The 22,035-nt window shown below is 40.9% G+C and overlaps 1 long non-coding RNA gene across 1 annotated transcript in view; it reads right to left on the bottom strand.

Annotated features, from left to right (window-relative positions):
• LOC147059213 (uncharacterized) overlaps positions 1 to 21,523 on the bottom strand; it is a 39,809-nt gene extending 18,286 nt beyond the window's left edge. Inside the window, exon 1 of the long non-coding RNA XR_015065715.1 lies at positions 21,383 to 21,523. This is a non-coding gene — a long non-coding RNA (uncharacterized LOC147059213). The remainder of the gene's footprint in view (positions 1 to 21,382) is intronic.
• Between the last annotated feature and the right edge of the window lie 512 nt (positions 21,524 to 22,035).

Here is a 22,035-nt window from a genome sequence, read left to right as displayed (position 1 = left end):
CCTTGCCTATTGCCTTTGGGATTGAGTGCGTTGATGGTAAAGAAGGGAAACTTGGCAGTGTTGGGACTTGATGATGGCATTCTCATGTATTTTGATCTGCTCGCATCCAGAAAGCCTCCCACACACTCTGTGGCATAAGTGCTCACGTCTAATGCCCTGAGAGGATGTTTTGGTGCATCAGTATGAGTCTAATTTAAGGATATCTGCATGAATTGGGAGGGCCTGGGGCCAACCGTCTCACGTTTTTTTAAAAAGTTTTGTTATAGGGTGGGGGTTGCGTTTGCGCCTCTTTCGGGACGAGATCCGCATTACAGATAAGATCGGCGGAGGAAAGTAGTGAGCCGTTTGTTCTCGTTGGCCTTCCCTCATGTTGCACCACTGATTCGGGGGAAAGCTAAAATTGCTTTCACCGGGGCTCACTCCAGCAGTAAGCAATGATAACTAACAATGCCCTGGGGACCTAGTTAAAGCTGCATCACACGCACTAGAAAACCACTTTAATGTGGCAGCATTAGGAAGCTGTCAGTTGGCTTGGTGGAGAAAACAGATTCCAAATTTTCAAAACATTTGTCATCGTCCTCTTCAAAGAAAAAAAAAATACATGCATATAATCAAGCAGGCATTTGAAATTTAATTTCACACAACCCACCATGAGGAAAAAATATTTAAAGATCATAAAAGTGACAGTACGGAACCGAAATTCAGCATGCACCATCTGCTCTTTGCAGTAACCCTCTGCTGCCTCGCTCAGCCGTGAGGATCACGGAGCTCATGTCATGCAGTGGGTTGTTATTTTATCATGTTTACTCTTGTTAGGATTCAGCTACTGTTGAGTGCATGTGTTTGTGTATTACATTTATGAAAAGTTCACTTTAAATGTGTGTTATCTGACAAAGGCTTTTCTTATGGTTTGAAACAAGAATAACATGACAAGGTCAATTGAGGAAATAAAATGACAGTTGCATTTATCCCTTTGATATCACAATCAAATCATTGTACCTATTTCTAAAGAAAAAAAATCCCATCATAAATCACAGATTTTGTCCTTTCTTCAATATCTTTTAATAAAACATGATCAATTATTTATTAAGTGGAACAAGGCTGTTTTGATAACTGTTTTTTTTTTTTACCAATGAAAACAATTACTTTAATTTTTATACTCCAATTCAATCATCATAACCATCTGTCTTACTAATGCTTTTACAATTACAACTTGCGTATTTATGCAGTTTTAGAAGAAAGCAATCTTCAAACACAAATTATGTCATTATTGTGAGCTTTAATTACTTTAATTGTTGAAAAAATCTTTTGTAGAAGAATAAAAGACAAAGACATTCATTTTCCGTGTCATCACAACACTTTTTGATTTTACCTGATGAAAAAGAGTTTCAAAATATGCAATGTTCAAAAGATGCCTGTTTGTATGCAAGTCTGTTAATGCAAAGCATCTGGAACAAATACCCTATTGTGAGTGTTTCTTGGTTGAAAGACAGTGTCAAAAATCAAGGCGCAGCACAAAGAAAAGACACCCCATCTCTTTCCTTAATGTCTTCTCCTCCAGATGGCAATACTCTCCGAGTGTCGAAGAGGTGTTCTTATCCATTTAATATATGCTCACAGTGTATCCTGTCAAATATAGATTTGAATCAATAGCACTCTGGAGTGGCTCGTTAAACTTAAATCAGCTTGGAAGTGGTGCATGCCTGCCTCACAGCTGCTGTCATTAACCACCGCCTTGCAGATTATTGGAGAAACGTCCTTGTGCGAACAGATTTGCCACTTTTCCCGAGGAGCGCCTGTCACAAAGCGTACTGGCAGAAAGGAACAAGCGGTCCTTCTCATTCTAAAGCAAGTGACAATTTACCCCACAACTGTTTGCGCTTGTGCAGCGTACTCATAACCATGCACTTTTTACTTCTGATACGTCTCGAACCCATCTGATAATAACCTGTTACACTCTGTGAGCTACATAGAAAACAGAAATTGTGAAATAATGAGCTATATTCACCAACTGTATGTTTTTCTCAGGCTTGTTTGAAAAAAAAATATCCATATCACTCTTGTACTCAGGTACAGCATTGCATTTCACAAGATATTGGCCACCAAACAACGCGGCCAAACATCACTGAGCTGACTGCAGTCTGCTGGGTTCTGAAACGAGATTTCATGGTCAAAAAGCAAAGTGTGGAGAGTCTCTGAGTCGCAGAAAAGCATGCAACCTTTCGCAACAAAAATTACATTCCGGAGATGATTTCAGGTCCAGTGGGCCACCACCAAGTCGTACCGACGCGTTTAAGGAACTGCATCATTCTATTTTAAGCTTTCCACTGTTAATTGTAGGCATATATGATCATGCACTGTATTACCTTTGGCATCATGGCCATCCAATGACTTATTAAATATGAGTTATTTTGGTTGCTAGTTTTCTAACACGCAAGTCCAAAACTAATTCAGTGCACCAAACAGCAATGACTAGTAATTGAGCACAAGAAGCTACTGGAAACATGATATAATTTTCAATTCTCCCAAATCAGAACAGCCGCATGTCAACTCAAGTTGCACGGACAGCTGCTCTGAGAAACCAGGTGCGTGTTTAGTCTAGTACGGGGGGGTGCCTGAAAGTTTTCTTTGGTCGGGCAGGGCTGATGCTTAGAGAGAAGAAATGAGCAGGAAGGCTCCAAGATGAGTGAATGGAGGAAAAGAGTGAGACTCCACATTTTTTCATATATTTTAATATATGTTAATCATTTGTTTGTAGGTAAATGCTATGTGCCTTGCCAAAAGTGTGTAGTTGGGATATAATTAGAAAAAAGTAGCAGTTGATGAACAAGACCCATTTTTGGAACACTGTAAAGTAATATAATGCTTTTGAATCATGTCTAAAGATAAGTTGTTTTTAACCATGCGCTTGCACAGAACACCTAAATGAAGTTATTACACCAACTCTGGCTCCCTGCGGAGCTGCACCGCATGGGAAAGGGTTAACGGCAACAGCAACAATAATGTGAGCGCAGTGAGACGTGTGAAGTAATTAGTCAGCCTGCTCTCCAATATTTATCCAGTTAATTATTTGTGAGTATTACTCGTTTCTTCCCTCGGCTGCCTTTGTTGTATTTTCCACACCATTTGTCACTGTCCACCGATTGCGAATTGTTTGTTTCCTCCTGTTTTCCCTCATTTTTCCATTTTGGTGATCACTTGCGAGCAAAGGCGTGACACTACTGTGCCCACTTGCGCAAGGTCACCCGTGATTATTTATTCATTTGTCTGTTTGAGTGTCCGTAGCAAGATGTGTAAATGGCTGCTAACTTCACCCTGCGCTGAACATTGTCGAGAGGTCACCGTGTGGTCAAATGTAAAAATGGAATGATTTTTATAGCACAAAGATGGAGATATGTAGACATGTGTCATCTGTAATTCATTTATTTTCAAAGGATTATCTCTCTTTTAATGTCCGCCTGTCAAAACAGGGACCGGAAATGGATAAGGACAAACTCTATTACAAGTGTTGTCTTTAATTAGTGTTTCATCCATGTTTATCTCTAGCCATTGTATTTAGAGCATCGGTCTAATCAGCAGGGGTTGGTTGAAAAGTAAGACAAAAGTGTAATTATTTTATTATAGCAGGACAGTAATAATATTACAGTCGTATGGTGTGCAGTGAGCTTATCTTTGGAACAAATGAGCTGTCCCCCAGGTGCAGAATTCAGCACAGGGCCTAAGGTAGACACCACTTTCTTGGCTCTGTTTTTATACTCATTCATAGCACATGCAATTATTTTTGAAAATAAATGTAGCGTAGAGAAAAAAAATTGGGCCTCTTGGGCGACGCAAATGACTTCCTTGTTTTTATTAGAAGACAAGGTGTTTATTAGCGGCCTTGTTGGCTTATTGCAGGAGGTTTCTGAGTTTGAGTAATTGTCCAATTAGGTGTAATTCCGGGATTGGTGCTAACCCAGGCGATTGTGCTGTAAGAGGAAGACTACCGCCGGGACACACATTAATGAATCCCACTGAGACCTGTCTACCTTTAAGAAAAAGAGACTGAGTCTGCTTCTGTTTCGCCTTCCCAAATCTTTTTAACGAGGCATTATAACTGGGATTTACAATTGAGACAAGACACTTGTGCTCCCTCCCCCACTTCATCCCTCTTTTTTTCTTCTTATTCTTTCCACCGGTTCGCAGAAATAGTTTATCATTCATGTTGTTTCACTTCTCTGAGCAATGGCCTCTTATTTAAACAGAAAGGTTACCTTAATTGTTATGTAGCTCAGCTATTTATGCCCCGGCATAAAAATGCATGTTTGGCTGCTTCGCGGAAAGGTCACTCGTTATAACCCAAATAACTTTTTTCCCCCCGTTTTGTTGGTGTGGGCTGCTCAAAGTTTTGCCGGCTACTTCACACTGGGAGACGGAACAAAGTTTGAGCAGAGGGCTCCTGAGGATTCCAATTGTTGCCTCGTCTCTGATGAGATGAACTCATTCTCGCTCACTTTCTCACCCTACTTTCTCTTCATGTGGATGTGGCTTGCATCCCCGACTTTCTGCAGCCTGTGTTGTTTCTGGAATGCAGGCCTTTGGTAACAAAGTTGTGTCTCGGCCAAGATCTTATTTATTTCTTTAACCTCAACAAAATGCTACATTGTGCTTCAGAGTAAGGAATAAATGAAAGGCTTTCCCTACACCTTTAAAGTACAATTCACTTTACTGTTATGAATACAAATCATTATATTTATAGGAAGAAGAGATATCAAAGTAAAACACTGACAAGGGGTACAACATTTTGCCGACAATTGTGTGGACTTGTAATAAACAAACAGGAGCTGAAATTTTAATGAAGGTGAATGCTGTGATGTTTAAACTCTCGGACAACATCCTCCTGCCTGTCCTCCCTAGTCTATGGGCCTGCTCTGGGTGGACGAAGAGTAAGTGTTGGGGCGACTCTAAAAAATTCAACACACTGCATAATGTACAAAGGTTTGTCACGGCAGCATAAGGTGATGCTCTCGTAAAGGTCCCCTTGTTCCAAAATACTTGCTCCCAGTTGTAACACATGAATGGATTAAGCACTCCAGTGCCACACAAATGGTGGAAATGAAGGACGGGCAGCCAAATTTGAGAGCTCACCTCTGCACTCACACGGCCCCAGAGTGGACATCTTGTTTGTAGCCAAGTTGCCACCTGCATTGCAAAGGAAATGTCTCATCTGTTTTCGGTTCACATCAAGGTTACATTGCATCAACAGCACCTTCCAGTGTCTCTTCTTCATCCTTTCTCACATTAGAGCCTCTCACAACCTCACCAGTGACACCATCACATCTTCCATGGCAGCTCCCCGCCGCTCATCTTCACACTAAAACCGTGTCCCTCTTTCAGGCTTACGTCGCAGCATTCCTTCGCAAATAAGCTATTTCAAAAAGATTTATGAGCAGCTGGAGCCGCGGTGGCGTAGCAACGTCATCGTCACAGGCTCCTTCAACCTGACGTCTCAAAAGGCTCTGGCTTTCAAAACAAATTCTGGTTTCCTGATCTAGCGACAAACTGAGCCATTGGGAAGGCGCTTTAGCTAAGACTCTTTGTGACAAGATGAGTCAGAGACACTGACTCAAATTTCCTATGAATATGGATGCAACTATTTATGCTTTCAGGAAAGGGGAAGAAAAATCAAGAACATTTGAGAGGTAAATATTAAAAAAAAAAAAAAAGAAGAAGAAAACAAAACAAAGTCTTGGGATCCTCTTGGCTACGTTATGTATGTATTGCGAGGAATTCTTGATTTTTTTTCCCACAGTGTATGCATGTGTGGGTTTGGACTGTCAATTCATACTATCTTGAAAAGGATTATCTGATGCACCTAGCTTTGATTTCAATTTGAATAGCTGTGAATTTATTTTGCAGTGCTCAATATCACATACAAATAAGTCCTCCATAATCCAATTCCACCCCCACCACGTATCAAATAAGGATGAAATAAGAATCTCATTATAGTCTCGCTTTACGCTGCCTTGTTCCAAATTCAATATCACTTACATTTACCGGAAGCTCTTCAACGGACAGAAATGTGAGCAAACGGCGATGATATTATTCGAATATCACGAGAAAGTCATCTCAAAGGGTTAATTCATATTGAAGCCCGAAGCCTATGACTTATTTACCGGCCTGCCACATTGACTTCACAGCGCTTGAATGTGGCGGAATGAAATTAGATTGCATTGTGTGTCTCTAATAACTCCACGTGGAATAGTCCCTCACTCAGCTTGACACCATGCACCCGTGCAGAAAATATGGCGTCGGAGAGGGAAAGTTAAGGTTGCTCAGTTCATCCCGAGGCCCGAAAAACACAATGAATCAAACTTTACGAAAGCTTGAGAGGGATGGGAAGCTGCGTAATTTGCTGCGAGAAGTGTCCTCCGAGGAGACGCGTGGTGCTCCGGGAGGAGCCTCTCCTCTTCTTCTGTGACTGCAGTGTGAGGTGATGATAAGATGAGGTGTCCTCTTTAAGGACTTGATTAATGGCGGCGGACGAGAGGGCCTCTCAGCGCGGATACTGTTTGCCTTTACTGAAGCACACTTGTGTGCTCAGGCAGGAGAGAGCTCCTGGCGTGCTCCACTTCATCCTCGCCCAAACCCCAAATTACCAACACCGCTGTTGTCGTCACCGCTCATCTTTACTTAGGGCGCGGAGGCAAAGATCACGATCAATGTTCACAAGTTCATTGAAGCGGTGTCCTTCATTATGCTTGAAAACCATTCACGCTGATTGATCCGTGATGAGTGCATGGTATTGATAAATAATTAAAAAGCTCTCTGTTTAATTTGGAGCTAAGTAGAGGATGGAGAGAGTTGGGTGGGGGTTGCACTGGGCCAGTGGGCTCTTAGTTGGTGTAATGAAGCCTGGCCCCCCGCAGTGGCGTGCTCACTCGCTGCTCCGTGTCGGCCTCCCCACTTTGTCCCGGTGGACGCGCAACCAGCTGGATTCGTCTGCCATATCCGAGGCAATCAATGCAATCTGGCTTGAAAGAAAATCAATAAGTTGTATCCACTTATGCCTCAGAGTGCAGTGGAGGATCCTTTGCAGGACTAAACTAACACGTGAGATTTCATAAAAAGCTTTCGGAGGCATGCCCCAGGTGCCACGGGGCTCCGAATTTCAAGTTATTGTTTTACAATTTGGACATCTTTAAACACAATTACACTACATTTGGTTAAGGTAGAGTCTCTTCAGGCTTTCCTCAGTGCCAAACATAAAATCACCTGGCCAGTTGTTTTGGCTGATACCAAGCCTTTAAAAAAAAAATAAAAAAATCAGCCAGTGTTGCTGACTACACACTGATAGAATCTTACATTCTCATAAAACCGTAAATGCAGTTCAGTAAGTAAGGGCAGGAAGAAAAGGACATGCATGGCTGACATGATGTTATTCCGTGTGCATTTCATCCTTCTCCATCTTATATACATCTCATGTCCTTTGAGACACTGTTAGAGCACATATGTTTATAGCATTACGGTTGAGTTATAAAAATACTGACAGTACTGTAAAACAATACAAATATTGTGCCTGTTCATTCATATCTTGGGTGTTGGCATTCAGAGTCTAATTTGATACACACATTTTCAAATAATCAACTTTATCAGTCATCACAACACTATTGGAATTGGCATCGGCCAGCACAACAATGTATATAGGATGGGCCTGATTAAATACGACAGTGATGTCATCACTTGCAAACGGAACGTATTCTACCAGAGACAGTTGTCCCCCCCACCCTGTACGATGTTGTCACATAATATATGAATGAGGTGTGATGACTTAAACCTCACATATCAGTGGAGCGCACAATCTGTCTGCCAGTACTTTGATCAAAACCACCAAATTCACGTCCGTCACAACACCAAATTGGCAAGTGTGTGCCAGGAGCATGTGATTGAAACAGCCTCAGTCTGCTGGAAGGCCCAGCATGGTAAAATGTAGTCAGCCATAATTCCCAAACATGGTAAGCTATACTTGCCCCGGGAAGAAAATAAAGATGTGCCAGTTTTTATGTGCGCCTGTCTACGAAAGTAGAGCCCCTAGTGTTTGTTTCTTTGAATTGTCAAAACAATTCACATTCACACTGAGCTGTCAAAACACTGACTGTGCCTTGTGAGTATCATGTGCATGTGCACCAATTGCTTGTGCACTTGGTCTTACCTAAAAGTGCATTTCCAATAGTTGATGAATACATTTGAGTCATGGGCTCTTCACTGGAGAAGGGCCATTAAATTAATGATTTTGAGCAGAACATGCACAACAACTAACCTGCATTTGTCCATTGTTATGCTGATGGTGATGTGCTCACGCAATGTTTCTCTTCTATTTAGAGTGCCTGTAATGATTATGTGGGCATTTGCAAAATTATCCACTTTAAAGCCCATTCTCAAACGTTTACGTTCACTTTTTTTTTTATTTTATTGTCGCCGTCAGGCTGAGATTTGGCATTTTTCAAATATGGTCCATTCAATACTTTGCCTCAAATTGGATGGCAGCCATGATGCACCCGGACCGGCCCAAAATTGACATTTTTCCGAAATTCCCGATGGTTACCGCGCCCCTGATGGTAACCACGTGGTGCCAACTCAACCAAGACGGATTAAACAAAAACAAAAACTGAAAAGTAGTGATTTTGAACATGAGGATTCCACCTAACAATCATGCAGCAAAACGAGAAGCCAAAATATAAACAGAAAACTGTAGACAGCCCATTTTGTAGTTAGTACCATGGATAAATATCAGATACCATGTTTTTTAGAAGCATATTTTTTTGTTAAAGTAAAATAGCAACGATGCTGACATTTTAATGCTACGCCACAACCCAACCATTCTTTTGAAAATTTTCTGACACTAATGTAAATTTATTTCAAACTACAAACTAACAAGTGTGAATCTGTGCCGATCCATTGACCTGCCAGTCAGTCACCAACTAATGTTTGGGTGGTTTTGACAAGGGTCTGATACACCTTGTAACTTTAAAACACACATTTGGAATTTGTAACTGTGAAGAATGTCCCCCCCCCCCGGTTTGAAAATGTAGCAATGTATATCAAGCAATCCTCATTCTACATGATGGACTAAAACGATACCTGATCATTTAATACCAGGAATGAAGAGCATTTTAAACAGCCCTCACTTTTCTTGCCAGTTTTAGTGTATACTGCCAAAAACAGTCCAGTAAAACACCTCAGACGCAAAATATTTTTATTAGTATACAGTACGTCACTGTATATTTGGCATTTGAACAAGTGTGTACGTGTAATATCTCACTAAGGAGAAAGTGTTGTCCCAGGTTCATCAGCTCACAGGAGGTGATTTTAATGCACAGCCCACCAAATCCGTTACCCCCCCCACCCTGCTATTGCCACCTGGCTAAACCAGTTAACACTGCAGACTGGAGGTCATGGCCCAGTGGTGCCGGTGCAGACAGCTCCGAGAGGTGTGATATGAGCCCCGTGTGCCGTAGCCTCGCCCACCTCGGAATATCACCACACTCCAGTCATGGACTCACACCTCGATGGATAATGATGGCTGTAAATCTGAAACAAAGCAAGGTCATCGGGCACGCATACACGCTACCAAACACTGGAGTTTTGAAACATTGTTTCCACGTAAACAAAATGGAGTGAAGACAGAATGTTATGCTGCGTCACACTGTTTTAGTGCTGATATCCGTCTAATTGATGACTTTGTGCCACATCAATCCATTATGCATAATTTAACATGGATCAAGTCCCACATTATCATAATCGCCCATTGGATATTCCACATAGTGTGGCATGCCACTGGGAAGCAGAATCCCAGCCTGAGAAGGAGTGACAGGGGAGATGCACCCAGCATGAGTTGACACACGCACGCACGAACGCACGCACGCAGTCGAGAATGAGGCTGATGTTAAGATGTCAGATCCTTATTCCCTTTAAGCAAATAGTGAGAGTTCCGAGTGTTTATGTAGTGTTTGTGGAAAGCCAAATTTGAATAAACAGCCACACACACACGGACACACCTACACCTACCAACACAGACACACACACACACTAGCTTGGAGAGTGAGTGCTGAAGCCGCCTGCTTAGACGCTGCCGTTTGCAATCACTAAGCAGCTTTAGTGTCTCCTACCACAGTCCTGATTTAAAATTCATAAATGCTAATCCTTCATAATTTACAGTTTAAAAAGCAGCCCAGCTCACAGGCCCTGTGGCCACAGCTCTGTCAGAGTAATTATACCAAGGGGCCGGGATTGAACTACTAGCAGACACTTTCAACAGTCAAGGAAATCTCCCTCAGTGGCACCAGACCCAATTATTCCAAATAACTAAACAGATTAGCGAGTCATTTTCTTTTCAATTTGGACACAGGTACCAAATTGGCATTGTACTTTTGTCGTGTGGGTAAATAACGTGAAAGTTGGGGCAAGCCTGTTTCTTATTAAGCCGGTGCCGGAGTCATTTTTTTTACCTACTTCATTTAATTTGTGGCCTCCCCAATTGTCTTTTACAAGGTTATGAGGTTCTCTCGGTTTGGATGGTGTCACAAGGTGATTTGCTGGCCTCTCACTGTTCACTGACATGGCAATCAGCGTGTAAGTGTGTGGGTGTGCCTGCATGTGTGTGTGTCTGTGTGTGCACGCATGCATGCCACTAATGAAGGGAAGCTTATGTTTGGGGAAGTGCCAATTCACAAAACAAATTCCACGTCCTTGCAAGGACACAACACATTAGTTCAGATGTAGTATATCAGGGATTCTTTCATCCAAGGCCGCTAATAGAAAGCCATTATAGAAATGTTAGGCTTTCACTGTAATGGACCTCAATGACACCAAGTACCATCAAAGGTCCCAAGTTTTGTATATGTATGCTTTCAGAAATACTGACGCACCTTCCTTTGCAATACATAGTTAATTACCTTCTTTCAAAACATGTTTTGTCTTACATTCCCTTTTCCAGGAGTGTACTTATCATTTAATGGACTAAGTAAGAGCCGTGCAGGGCATTTCTGCCTGATGTAGCAACAACTGTGCTATATATACGTGTGCGTGTGTTTGTGTGTGTGTGTGTGTGTGTGTGCGCGCGCGCATTTACACACATACACACACGTACATACAAAGTAAGGTTTTTCCAATTGCAATTTTCACAACATAAAAGGAGCATTTCAAAGGAGAGTAAAAAGCATGTATAATTCTGGAGAATTTACTAAGTATAGAATCTTCAAATAGTTTGGCTTACACACAAAAGTTTTGTAAAAATAATAAAGTTAATATATTGGTGACAGTAAGTCTATTACGTTACTATTGTTTTATTAAAAATATGAATAGTCTAATATTTGCATTGTAATTTGGAGTGATGTAGTGATAGTAGTATAATAGAAACTGCAGCAGCTTTTATTATCCATCCATCCATTCATTCATTTTCTGTACCACTTGTCCCCACGGGGGTTGCGGGCCTGCTGGAGCCTATCTCAGCAGTCATCGGGTATTCTGCGAGGAACACCCTGAACCGGTTGCCAGCCAATCGCAGGGCACACAGAGACCAACAACCATTTGCACTCGCACTCACACCTATAGGCAATTTGAAGTGCTCAATCATGCATCTTTTTGGGATGTGGGAGGAAACCGGAGTGCCTGGAGAAAACCCACGCAGGCATGGGGAGAACATGCAAACTCTACACAGGGTACTAACCAGTGTGCCACCGAGCTGCCTGCTTTAATTATTATTATTATTATGGTTATTATTGGTTTTTATTGATATTATTTTGAGATATGGGCAGCTCGATGGCGCACTGGGTAGCACGTCCGCCTCACAGTTAGGAGGGTGCGGGTTCGATTCCACCTCCGGCCCTCCCTGTGTGGAGTTTGCATGTTCTCCCAGTGTCTGCATGGGATTTCACCGGGCACTCCGGTTTCCTCCCACATCCCATAAACATGCTTGGTAGGCCGATTGAAGACTCTAAATTGTCCCTAGGTATGAGTGCGAGTGTGGATGGTTGCTCGTCTCTGTGTGCCGTGCGATTGGCTGGCAACTGGTTCAGGGTGTCCCCCGCCTATTGCCCGATGACGGCTGGGATAGGCTCCAGCACCCCCGCGACCCCCGTGGGGACAAAGCGGTTCAGAAAATGGATGGATGGATGGATGGATTATTTTGAGATATTTACTATTCTTTCTTGTGAACAACAAATGAGTTTCATAATTTTCTTGGTCATATTAACGCTAATTTGTTTTCCTCAAATTTGTTGGGGAATTATTTCAAATATGACAAGAAAATAAGACATGATTTATTCATTTTAATCCATTCAAGTTTCTGATATCTAGTTTAATTTCAGTGAAACGAAAAGGATCAGAAATATTTTAAGCCATTTGACAGCCTGTTTTTTTCCCGAAAAGGCTCAAAGAGAACAAAGAGAGTTCTCATACGTGGTGTTTTTATTTTTTTTTTATTTTTAAGATGGCCACGACCCTCAGATGATGTCTGAGCCCTACATCACTGTGACTTTCATCTCTAAGTGAAAGAAATCATGATTCCATTAGAGCAGATTAGGACCAATGCGCTGGACATCATGTCACAAATCCTAAGCTTTAAAGTTTCTCTGTCTTCTTCTCCCTGTCACCATCAGCCATGAGGAACCAATCACTCAATGCTCACGCTTTTCTTCTTTTCTGCTTAAAGAACAAATCTGCCAAGATGCTTGTTATTGTGGACTCAATACCTGCCTGTCCGATTGACGTATAAAGCCAACTCACACCAAGTTACCAGTTTACATCCACACTGGTTTGCTATTGTTTTTCGATAACACGCTTCCTACTCTTTATTTCTGTACGTCTTTCACATTGGACCTCAACAATTAACCTCACACGAGAATAAGAAATTGAGCCCACACCATTGGTGACATACTGGAGCAGCTTTGCTGTGCTCAATGAGCAATTGACCTTTGCCACACCCTATAAATACAGACTGACCAATCACACTCTGACACTCCTGTGTATTAAATACAATAATACCTTAAGTTTTTTTAATTTAAGTTCTGAACTTTTGTGTAGTCTTGTTTGTTTTTTGATACGATGACACTGGTATCGCTGGAGAACAGTTGGATTAGTTATGTACGTAGAATAGTTAAGTACGTAGTGGTACTACACACCCATCCATTTTCTGTGGCGCTTACAGGTGAGCTTGACCTTGTGGCAACTGATTTTGGGCAAGAGGTGAGCTATACTATGAAGTAGCCATCAGCAATTCCAGCACATATAGACAAACAGCCAATCACATTCCATTCTGTGTAGCATTTTGAATTTTACATTAACGTGAGTTTTTGGAATGTTGGAGGGATCTGGAGAATACAAGAGTATACTCGTATACAATAGAATACAAGTACACTTGTAGTACACAAACGTTTGTTTTTTATGCTCATCCCAACTTTTGATTCCTCGTGTATTCTTAATTAAAGTTAGTTCTTAAATTGTTCACACACAGCTGTTTTTTTAAATTTCATTCTACCTCACCACTGCATCTATCAATGATGTTACATCCAGTTAATTGCATGATAATTACCAGGCTCGTCCTCAACTCTCAGTTGAACTCACTTCATGAAACTATGCTGAAGGTTGTGTCTATCGGTGTTCAAAGAAGCCGTCTGAGAATAACACATTTGCACATGTAGTCTATCTCCTGCGAAACACATTGTGGCTTGTAATGTGTTCGGTTTGTGGTTCAGCCATTTCCAACATCCAAATAGCTTGCACGGATGATAAGAGTTTCATTATTTTCAGAACAAATCAAAGGCACCAAGCAGCATCATTCATAAAACAGATTTCAATATTCCACCTGTTCGTAATGAGCTGTTCAACAAAGCGACGGAGAGATGGAAGACAGAGCAAGAAATAATGGAGGAGGTGTGTACAGTGCACACGCTCAAAGAAAGCAGCAGCCCAAAGGATATTGCTTTTAGTTATTCTGGTTGTGCACCCTTAGTCTGCATTCAAAAGCAGGGCAATTTTACAAAATAAAATCTAATCAAAACAACAGCAGAATAAAACAATGAACTTAGACTCCAGCTGAAAACAAAAATAATGATCAGTTTTATTTATTTATTTATTTTACTTTAAAGCCAAATGCAGTGACTTTGAGAACAAGAAAATCATAGATCATTTCATCTTGCGGTTAAAAAAAAAAAAAAGATAACTATATAACATATAAAGTCACTGGACACAATCAAATTGCCTTTGATTAGTTGACCACAAATCAAACGCATCATAGGATGGACACAAAAGCAACACCCTCTGTATTTTCCCATAAAATTCTCAGTTGACCCAAGGTCATAGTGTTATAATGTACATTTTTATTCTTACGTTAGGAGTCATGTTGATATTTTACCAGAATGCTTGAGCCTCATGATTGCAATGCCATCTTACAATGCAGCCTTGATTACTTAGCATTTCTTGAGTTTGTGTTCCTCCCACAAATGTTTGAGTCACAAATAGTAGCTTCTCAACCATAGGATTTAAACACCTAATTGACGAAGTTTAAAAAGAAAAAAAAAAAAAAAGGTTCAAAGAAACAAAAAACACAACATACTGTATGCAAGTAGTATACTGTCTGTCTGAATTGACAAACAGAGTTAGGGAACTACTACAGTATATGGTCTCCATATAGTCCAGGACAATATAGTCAATGAGGGGTTAGGGAATAATGACGGACATTCAGACACAGCCATGGTGTCTGTGTAGTGCGTGAAGCAAAGCAAGGAAATCTATAGAATATGAAGCTGTTGAGAAAAACAGATGTCACATTGTTTGATAGCTGTTCACTGACAAAGATGCAGTATACACACACCCTATTGACTTCTTAGAAAAGTGATAGAATTTGAGCTTTTATTCCTTGACATAGTATAGTAATTGTAAAAGTGATGCTTTGTGCTGTACTTTCTGAGAAACCTAGTCATCGCCTCTTCCTTTGTTTCTGTTGTCTTCTGCTCAGAAATCATTCAAGGATACATAAGTCTCCAGGGATTGATTCGTCAAATGTTTCATAGAGTCAAGGTCAAAACTCTGTTTCATTTGTAGTAAGGTATACAGTAATCCCTCCTACTTCGCGGCTTCAACTATCGCGGCTTCGCTATATCGCGGGTTTTCAAAAATGCGGAAATGAATTATTTTATCGCAGAAATTTCATCATTTCACGAGGTTTCGCGGCCACTTGAGTTTCTTCATTTTCCTTTAATAATGATAGCTTACGTTTAAAAGTGAAATGAATAAATTAAAGAGTCAGTACAGTATACTTTATCGTCACATGTGACTTCAGGGCGTTCTCGCTGTTGTATATTTTGGACTAACTCATGTTCCGTAGTGGGAAAACCCCGGATGTGGGAGGGGGAGCTTCGGGGACGTTCAGTGTCGCGATGTACGGCCAGTGAACTGACTGTGATGAAAGGAATAAAGCAGTACCCATCACGTCGTTGTCCGAACCATGCTTGCTACATCAGAACCTGGAAAATAGTAAAGATATAACACTCTCCACCGGCGGTGGCCTTCATCTGGACATAGCAATACACTGTTAGTCTCGTCGCTAAGGCATGAATGCGGAGCGCACAGTCCATTGATATGAAAGTCCCCTAGCAGCGAGCTGGTTGATGTCAGCGATAAAAATAGAATATCTTCCAAGAATAGCTCAAAAAAATCTAGTTTCTATTTCGCGGAAATTCCCATTTCGCGGTTGGGTCTGGAACGTAACCCCCGCGAAGTAGGAGGGATCACTGTATTGTCAAAAATAACGGCATAAATGAATCATTCTTGGCTGTTGCTTACTTTTCAGTATGGTAACTTCTTGAAGAAAAAAATGAAACATTTTTGAAGTTTTTAACATTGTATGAGATCAGTGGTTGTTGACCTTGTTGGAGGTACCGAACCCCACCAGTTTCAGATGCAAATTCACAGAACCCCTCTTTGGTGAAAAGTAAAAAATTTTTTTTTTCAAATTCAAGACAGATGTTCTTTACGCGAGCACAATATGAGCCGTGCATGAACATCCCCTTGTTCAAAGAACAAAACCATCACAATGCATGAACTCACAACAAATTAATACCTGCAAATCAGTGTGACTTCTGCTGTTGCCTTTGCGAGAACAGTTCAGATATGCGTCATCACAAATGTACACAATAAATCAGGTGTGTTCGGACCTCCGCAGTGGAGGTTCTGTCGAACCCCTGAGACAGACTCACTGAACCTCTTGGGTTCGATTGAACCCAGGTTAAGAACCACTGTATTAAACGCAATGGTTAACTTTGACAAACGTCTAATACTGGATACTACGAATTTCCACCCTACTCGTTAAACCTAACAAATTAGCCATTGCTCTGCAGAAGCACAAAAACGAATAAACAAATAAATCTTTACCTTGGTATTGTGTTTTTAAATGTAGTTTACTTCAATTATAATCTACCCTAAAAAAGTGGAAATTTGACTATAGATGCGGGTTAGGATCCGAAGACTTTCAAACCGTAGGAACGTTTACACTCATTCTGAAGTTCCCTCCAAACGAGTCATGAACCAAGTGGAATGTGCATTTATAGGAATTAGTTTTTTTTTTTTTTTTTTCCCCCTTCCCTTTAGAGGACAACACTACCGCAGAGTGGAATGTGTATCAAAGAAACTAAAAACAACATTTTAAAAATTAAAATCACTTTCTCCACTGATATCTACTATAATATATAATCATCAGAAAACTAATACTAAAGTAACATCTAAAGAATCTACTTAAATACAGTAACACAGTATTCATACTGATGAACAAAAATGGCTAATTGAACATCGACTTTCTGGTTTTCTCAAAACGACTTGCATTTGCTTCCGAAGCCTTCCCTACGTTTAGTGGTTTAAATATAAAGATGCTTAGTATTTCTGACTAGGCGCATGATGATGATGTCACTCTAATCATCAAGAAGAGCAATAACAGCAGCTCAAGGCATTGCAGATGGAGTATGATCTTGTTAGTTTCCCATGCATCCCTAATAGGCACGTCTCTGTTAGGGGGAGCAAGGGAAATTGTAACACATTTCAGTAAAAGTAATTGGTACTCATGCAGACAAAAGCCGGCACATATTGCCATCACTATGTATACAGATGCCAATGTAATTACCTTGACTGTGCAGCCTGCTCCCTCTCCCCGCTTGCCGCCTTCCCGTGATTACGTTTTTTGTTGCCTGCGTTATCTGCGAGAAAATCACGCTCCTGTGCTGATTAACAAATAACTCAATGATGAGCCATAACAATGTCCAGTTAGGTGCTAAACTACACCGTGTTTGGACAAAGATCTGAGGCCTTATGGGAATTGAGGAGACTCCAGTGATGCCAATTTGGCACCGAGAGGATGAGATTCCATTATTTCTACTGCCTATGCAGCATGAATATCCTCTCACATTAGTTCAATGTCAGAATCAACCACCACAGCTCCATGTGTGGCAGGTTGTCCAGAGATGCACAGTGTGACTCTTAAAAATGTAATTAGTTCATCTCTCCAGGATGAATTTCCAAGCTTTACTTATATGCCTAAGTAAAGTGCAGTCACTTTGATGATAAAAGGGATAACAAGGCAGTGATAAGGTGGAATGTTGAGCCTGCTAGTGGAGGTCTAATTGGATGAAGGAACCCTGTAGTATGAGGTATTCATCCCTTATAGTGGAAAGACATTGGTAAAACCTCCCACGCTGTTTTCACTTGATTCAAATAATCTATTTTCCAGTTAAACTGATGGAAATATTGCCTCCGTTGCAATCAAAATCTCAAAGCCTTCGCAGAATCATATCAGACTCTCTATATTGGATTTTTGATTTTCAGCAAAAAAGCTGGCTCTTAAGAAAATCCTAAAAACACTTATTTATGTTACATTACTAAATGACAGGGGGTAATGTTGTCTGGACCATTGAATTTGTATGTATTTACTATGTGTTTTATTTGTTACCAGCATAATATTAGTTGAACAGATTATCTTTCTCTTTATAACACTGGAAGCTCAAAAAAAATGTGAAGGGACTTTAGGCATGAGCAAAATACATATATTCACTCAAAAATGTTTTTTGTCTAAAATTGTATTGATAAATTATCACTTATATTCAGCTCAGTGGAAAAATATTGTTCCCCATTCCTGACTTTTGTTGGGCGTATTTATCACACTTAAATGTTTCAAATCATCATACCAGTTTTTTAGCAGCCCTACACGATACAACCACAACTTTTAAATCTTGGCATGAAGTTTTTTTTCCCCTTGATCAAATTGTCATAATTTTTACACCAGATGTAACCAGCTGCAGACCTTCCAAAACATTGAACCAAGATTGTGTCTTTTTATTCTCTGCACAGTAAAGTTTTACTCATCTTATTTCATTAAACACGCATAAATCTTAATGATTAAAAACCTAACATCTTTACGGTGTAATGTTTGGTGACGATCCAATTGAGTATTGTTCAGCCCGTGGGAGGTCTTTCGGCTCTGCAGAGTACCCTTATTGTTGCCAAAAGCACAATTTCTAATTCAGCAGTTGTATTTGATCTCATTAAATTAATCTTGGGTACCTAAAGTTGTGACTAGTGCGTGTCACCGTGCTTTTGCCACTACCTGATCCCGAATGAATGAGCGGAAATCAGCTTCTATCCAAAGTTTGGCCTGTGGCAGAATGATCTCATTCAGTGAAATAACTTCCTCCTTCCTTCCATGTTTGGTGCTGTAGCTTTTGTTTTCACTTGGCTGCCGGTGGCCAAGCTGAAGAAAAACATTGGTCCTAGCAATAAAAGAGGTGGGAGGGTGAATAATGTGTCAGGTGCTCTGAATGAATTAAAGTGCCAGGCAGGGCCGTGGAAAAACCTCTGTGTGAGGCCCTAATCAGTTGCAAACAAGGATGGAGGAGGGGGGGGGCTCTCATTCCTGTAACTAATAATTTGCGGTTTCCCAATGCAGCCAGCCAGCCAGCGCCAAAGGCAGAGACTAATAAACTTGGAGGCTGTGTAGATTTATAAATGATTAATTAAAGAGCCTCCCATGGGAGCTCTAGTAGGCTATAAGCAAAAAATAATAATTAGCTGGGATGAGAATTAAACTAACAGGAAAACATCGTGATCATGTTGGAAAGTGCATGGCGGGGGCAGCTTGTGTGACATTGGGCTGACAAAAAGGGCCCTCAGTGCTCCACCACTTTGGGGTAGAGTGCGAGGAAGGAGGGTGACTGGGTTGAGAGCAGATAATGAAGAGTGTAGACATAGAGCGTAGACACACACATACACACATGCACGCACGCACGCACGCACGCAGACATGCTGGCGTTAGTCATAAGCTGTAAGGAGAGATGACTGAGTGATTGAGAGGGGTTAGGATTGGGTCTGAAATTAGTTCTTGACTGCTTCAAGTACCTCTGCACTCAGCTACATTATCATCTCTGGTTGCCTTGCCTCATGCCTGCCCTTCAAGGAGGTCTCCAAAGGTTCGCTGCTCTATTTCTTTTTGTGAATGTCAAGATGCTGAGTTGAGGGTCCAGCAGATTTAAAGGAAAGTGTCAAGTTATAAGGCCCCCCAATAAGAGAACTAACTAATTTCATGCCAATGATTTGAATGTCACAATATATTCTAACTTCCTGAGTATTTTTGATAGCGGCAACCTAGATTGTGACTTTCTGGATGACCATGGGCGATCTAGGATAATTGAACCAAGACTACGAACTCACAATGTTGAATAAGTACTGAGTGCCTGCAATATAGGCAGTTTTTTTGTATGCTATATTATTCAGTGAATAACTGGCCAATTAACTCTTTTTGTGCTCATCTTGTGGCATCCTGGACCTAGGACAATATGTTTGAGTGAATTGAGAAGCTTCTTTTAGACAAAAGTAGTGCTTTGTCATCATCCTGTGAGATTTGGGTGGCAACAATTGCAGAATTGCACAATTCATAGTAGGGCTTGACCAGAACAGGATATCTTATAGAAAATGTGGAATAAATGGGATTGGGCAAATACATTTGAATTGTTTAAGTTTTGAGTCCCTTTGATGAAGATACAAAAATAGAAAGGACAGAGTTTCAAGGCCATGAAACACATCTATTGTGTAAGTGTCAAAAAGAAAATCTTTAGGAGAGCTGGAAGAAGGGCCTAATTGAGTTTTAATAGAGGCAACCACCTGTATAATACAGACAGATTGAGTTTAATGTGACTTCTTCAGAAATTCTCATGTGTCAATCTTGACCTCGGTTTGGCGCTCAGGTTAAAAAGAACTGGCCCAGAGTGTTTTTTTCTTGATGTCTCCAGCACACCAGGAGATAAAAAGTGTCTGAGATGAAAAATTAGACCTAAGAAGACTGTTGAAAAGAGAAGTCAGACGCATCTTTAAGCCATCATAATTGACTCACTGGAGGGCTCGGCTCTGGTGGCACCGAAGTCCTTCAGAAGTCAATGTTCCCTGAATCTGCAGTCAAGGGTGAATACATGTTTTTAGTTTTCATAAATAAATATTTTATTCAACAGTCAATGTGCTAGAAGACAGTCCTTTCATGTGACGCTGGGCTCAGCGGAGAAATAGAGGCGACTAAAGGCTACCAGCAGGAGCGTGAGAGAGAAAATGTTATGTTTGAAAGATGCAGAAAAAAGTAGGACTACTGTTTCTACTGATTTGATCACTGGGAGTGTCCATCAGGTTTGGAGTGATGTTTGTTTAGCAGGGCTTCTTTGAGCTGTCAGGTATTTCTTTATGACAAAGGCAGATTCTCCCCCCAACATTTCAACAGATTAAATCTACACTGATCAAGACACACAGACTGCAGCGATAACACGAGACACTGCATTTTGTTCAAGTCAAAAACCAGAAAAAAGTGAACTGTAGACTAATGTGAAAAAAAAATCATCTACCCAGCACTCAATAGAGCAAAGATCACCACCAGAGATTCCTTGTTATACAGTTGCTGACAGTTACGCAGATTAAAAGATGACTAAAGAAAATACATTGCTCTTCAATCTGTACTATTTACAAGTATCCACCAAAATCTAATTTAATAGACTACGCAACCTGAATCTACCATGCATCCTGAATGCAAAACAATCTTCAAAATACTGTAAAAAATGATATTGATCGATCGATAGATCGACAAGTTTAGAGGGTGATTAGTTTGATAACCTTAAACAAAGAAAGCATTGCAAGTTTAACTAAGTTCAGTAATTGCATACATATACTAGGAAAATATGAAGCATAAGTAACTACAAATTGATTGAACCATTCAAAGATAAGATAAACACAGTTCTCAAACCAAACATTTCAAACAAACCAAACATTTCAAACAAAGTAAGCGGTAACCAAACTTAGAACCATAGCATGCAAGTGCATTTCCTACCAGTTGCAGGTGACCAGGAACTAAGGAGTCTGTTTGGGTTTCTTTTCTTTGCTTTTGCTGTTTAATTGTTCTTTCTTTCACTAACAGGCTTTCCTTCCTTTGTTCACCAGGTCTTATGCTGGTCTGTAGGCAATATGGCCGTGGTCCCTGGCATCTGACAATAAGTTTGGTGAATTGTGATGTGGCTGCTTTTTCTCTACCCCCTACAGGTCTGGAGGGGGATTGGTGTATATTTTGTCTGAATGGGCTCACCCACAGTTAGTTGATGTGATAGATATTGTGTGGCTCGTTCAGATGTGTGCACCTTGGCCACTTGTGTGAAATATCCATCCATCCATCCATCCATCCATCCATCCATCCATCCATCCATCCATCCATCCATTTTCTGTACTGCTTTGTCCCCACGAGGGTCACGGGCGTGCTGGAGCCTATCTCAGCAGTCATCGGGTATTCTGCGAGGAACACCCTAAACTGGTTGTCAGCCAATCGCAGGGCACATAGAGACCAACAACCATCTGCACTCGTACTCACACCTAGGGGCAATTTGGAGTGCTCAATCGGCCTACCAAGCATGTTTTTGGGATGTGGGAGGAAACCGGAGTGCCCACGCGGGCTCGGGGAGAACATGCAAACTCCACATAGGGAGGGTCGGA

Source organism: Syngnathus leptorhynchus, chromosome 3 (assembly GCF_054491065.1).
Source record: "Syngnathus leptorhynchus isolate UIUO chromosome 3, UIUO_Slep, whole genome shotgun sequence".
NCBI classification, from domain to species: Eukaryota; Metazoa; Chordata; class Actinopteri; order Syngnathiformes; family Syngnathidae; genus Syngnathus; species Syngnathus leptorhynchus.
Note: the sequence above shows the minus strand (reverse complement) of the source record. Positions and strands in the feature narration are given on the sequence as shown.